Raw genomic sequence first — 4298 nt, 5'->3', positions numbered from 1 at the left:
TATATATTTTTACATAAGCAAATAAGCAATGCTTGTGTTTTTTACTTTTTCTTTTGAGTTGCAATATACTTATATTTTACGTGAGCTAATGCCGCATTGACCATTGAGTGAGATCATGTTTTTAGCCCTTTGGTGGTTTACCTCGCAAAAAAAGGCCCTTTGGTCGTTTATATATAAAGAACCTTGAAACTAAAAACTGTGTCTAGTAAAACTTGCATATAAGCTGTTGTGCTCCTCGATTGCTCCTATGTCCTTTAATTTTTCTGGCTTTTTTTTTTTTGCACAAGTATCAAAGCCTCGATTGGTAAACAATTTTTGTCTTGTAGCCGCTTTGCACTGGAGCCCATTTTACGATGAAGGGTAGATTTTATTCACTCAAAATGAAGCATCAACGGAATACAAAAACAACGGACACACACCTCGGCTCTGGACCTAAGTCCTTTGTGCCGCGGAGGATATCGATCGGTCGTGTTGCGAGGTGTCTAGGTAGAAGCACTTCGTATGCAACCCTCTCTTACAAGTGGCCTCGCCGAGGGATGATGCCATGGCCTGGCACCCACGGCGACTAGGAGAGCATGGGAACATCACAAGCGGTTCCACATGATCTTCAAGGCAGCCGAGACACATTGGGAAATCAGACACAAAATTTCAAAAATGTAAGAGAGGAAATGACTCGAACTTTCAAGTCCGTAGTCCATTTCGTTATGTTCGCCCTCGGAGCTATCCATCTTTTGTTTTGCAATTTGTACCCTTTATTAAGCAATAATGTTCATGGGGATACAAATGATATCGGGAAAACTAGCAAGCCACAGGTTGCGCCCGAAAGGAAGAGAAGAAGCTGCTTTCGCGAGTACGTGGGCTTACTTGATATGCTTGTGTGCTTCTCATGGACGAAGTTGAGTGCATTGGACAAACCTCTGTGATGATTGATTTCACATAGAATTGTGGTGTAGCGACAAGGGACTCCACTCCCAATATTTGCCAAAACCTCGCGAAGTATGATGCCACACACACAGAGATGAGATGTTGAGATTAGACGCTAGAGCCAAAGCCTCGTTTCAAGTATGAGCTTCAAGGGACGTCGGATCAACCAGGCCATCGAAAACCAAAGCAAGCACATAGATATTAGTCATCCGTTGCGCCTCGATTGATGCTCCCGGACTACCTCAGGGCTACAACCTTGGGGTGCACCTATACAACGCTCGCTGCGTCAAAGGGCCGCCTCTTTGCACAAGGCACACCACACCTGGGTCGGCCCCATTTGCGACGCAGCGAGCAAAACGAGAGACGTGAGATCGACATTGTAGAGGACTGCACTGTAGTTAACAACCTTCTAAAAGGACACCGGTACTGCAGCGGACCGGCTTGCAGAGATCTGTACTTTATTGACCTAGATTGTATTGTTCCAACCCACACTTTAGACAATATTTCCACCAAAAAAATTGGAATTTTTTTCGGAAAGGCAAAACTTTTGTGAAATTCATATTAGAATATTAAAACATGAACGGTAATTTGAAATTTTTCGATTTCTTGTCAACACAATTTTTAAAGTGAACAATTTTGAAAGTTTTGAACACTTTTGGAAACTTGTGACTGTTTTTGAAATTCCGAACATTTTTAAAAAGTTATAAACATTTGTCGAGAACTCAAATTTTTACAAATTAATATACAAATTTGAAAAATGGGCAATTTTAAGAAAACATGAAATTTTTGTGAAAGTTTCAAACAAATTTTGAATTTATGATCAAATTCGAAAAACAGGACCAGTTTTAAAAAAATGTGAATATTTTGAAACAGTGATTAATTATTGAATTCATGAACAAGATTGGGAAACAGGAACTAATTTTTCATGAATTTTTAAACCGTTAATGAGTTTTAAAAAATCATCATGAACTTTAAAATGTACACGTAATTGAATTTTTTTCATGAACCAAAGTCTTCACGAATATTAAAATATATCTTATTTTCTTAACTGAGAATTCTAAAGATTCATGATTTTAATATTTTTGTGAATTAAAGTTAGAAAAATAATAAAGAATCAATTAAATTCAGAAATAATGGAAAATCATTTTTATGAAAGAAAATAATAAGAAGAAACCAAGAAAATCAGCACAAAAAGACAGAAACAAAGAAAAATTAAGACCTGAGACAGAACATTCTAGCACACCTTCGTATAACTGTTTGGGAAGTGCTAAGAAACTGTTTATAGAAAACCAAACAGCAGTGCGTAACATTGGCCGGCCAATTACTGAATCGTACGGGTTGCACACTATTTGTCGCAGCAGGCGGAACATATAGAAAGTACAAAGCGAACCGGTATCCCTTTGGTTGTGGCCGATTGTATGTGCTTTTCGTCTCTATTTCTTCAGATTTGGAGACCCGGATTTTCAAGGGCCTGTTTGAACACCTAGACGTATAGTTCTGGCTCTCTACGGTCCCTACATGGCTACGCTCAGAGTCTTCGTATAGGTGTTGGAGTCATTGACTACGGACTGAACAAAAAAGGAGTCCTTGACTAGATCCGCTTTGTTCTTCCTCTTATTAAATATGCGAACTCTGTTAAGGCCGCAGACCAACTCCCGTCACCCGTCTCCCTTTCTTGGCACCGTTGCGATGGCTAACCACTGGGACATGGCAGGAGAGAGCGTGTCCGAGATCACGTCGTCGACGTCCACCACGAACAGCACCGTCACCACGACTCTCAGCTTCCAGGTGACAGCCGAGTACCCAAATCTCGAAACCATGGGCGTCGACGAGTGCTAGATCGCGCGTCTTCCGTTTGGGTGGCTACCATTGGTGCATCGAGTTCTACCCGTATGGGTGGTGGGCCGCCAACGTGGCCGCCAAGGCCATGGCCTACTTGTGCTGCTATCTCAGCAAAGCCGGGTCTGTGTACACCAAGTACACGCTGAGCGTGCTGGCGGACGAGGGAGAGGAACCGGTACACAGCTTCGACTCGTCGGAGGGAGTCTTTTCTCCGGCGGGAAACATCTGCTCGGGCAAAGAGCTGGAACCGCTGCCGGAACTCGTGGACGGCGGCTTCACTTTGCAGTACGTCCTCACCATCTGCAAGAACGTGTCCCCGCCGATGGAGCTGCCGGGCCACCTCGAGCGCATGCTCGGGAAGCAAAGAGGCGCAGCATCACGTTCCGAGTGCGCGGCCGAGAGTTCCGCGCGCACAGCTTTCTCCTGGCCGAGCGGTCGCCCGTCTTCGAAGCTCAGCTCTTCGGCCCGATGGCGGAGAAGGACATGGCGCGCATCGAGGTTGCCCACATGGAGCCGGCCATCTTCCACATGATGCTTCACTACATCTATAAGGACATACTGCCGTCGTGCAACGACCAAGGCGGCCGCACCACTGCGTTGATGCAGCAATTGCTTGCGGCGGCGGACAGGTGCAGGCTGGACAGGCTGAAGCTCATGTGCCAAAAATTGAACAATTATAAAATGATTTTCTTACAACGCGCCTCCAACAACGCCGATCCAGGACTACACTGAACCCATCTACGGAAGAATCAACAGAAAAACACGGGCCACCAGACATACGGCAAAAATGACAAGACATAACTGCAAGGAACACAATGGTTATCAAGAACTAATCCCACAAAACCCAGTTGAAACTTGACATCTGATAGTGTTGGTAGTACCCACCCGTAACTACCCCATAAATCTCCATATCCCGGAAATATGATGGAAACAAAAAGAGAAACGAAAAAGGAAAACAGGGAAACCACGGAGGCAACCAGTAGGGAACGACGATATCGCAAACGGGGAAGCGCGCTCGACGCTAAAGAAGGACCGCCGTAAGAGCAGCCAACAAGCGCAGTGGCCGGAACAACTGCCGCCCTAACCACGCGACAAGAGCGGCGGCCGCGACGGGCGGAGATGACGGCAAAGAAAGAACAGTGCGCGACGAGAGTTCGCCCACACCAGAGAGAAACAGATCTCAAAACAGATCAAAAGGTATTACAAAACATTAAAAATATAAAGACTAAAGTGAAAAAAAGAAAAACCAGAAAGGGAAATAGGAAACCGGAAATCATGGGAGAAGCCGTGCGCGCGCCAAGTGTCGCGTGCGGAGCCCATCGGTAAAGTCTCGAAAGCGCTCCGCGCGTGACACTTGACGCGCCGGGAGCGCTCCCTGACTAATCGTTGCGGGGAGCGCTCCTCAATTAGTGATTTCGGGAATAAAGAATTTACAGAGTGAACCGGTATCCGTTGGGTAGTGGCCGATTGTATGGGCTTTTTGTCTCTATTTCTGTAGATTCGTAGACCTGGATTTTCTAGCCACCCCCCCC

General features: G+C 45.3%; 1 pseudogene; it reads left to right on the top strand.

Annotated features, from left to right (window-relative positions):
• The first annotated feature begins 2851 nt into the window (after positions 1-2851).
• LOC119361207 lies at positions 2852-3446 on the top strand (annotated as a pseudogene).
• Positions 3447-4298: the final 852 nt, after the last annotated feature.

Source organism: Triticum dicoccoides, chromosome 2B (assembly GCF_002162155.2).
Source record: "Triticum dicoccoides isolate Atlit2015 ecotype Zavitan chromosome 2B, WEW_v2.0, whole genome shotgun sequence".
NCBI lineage: Eukaryota > Viridiplantae > Streptophyta > Magnoliopsida > Poales > Poaceae > Triticum > Triticum dicoccoides.
Note: the sequence above shows the minus strand (reverse complement) of the source record. Positions and strands in the feature narration are given on the sequence as shown.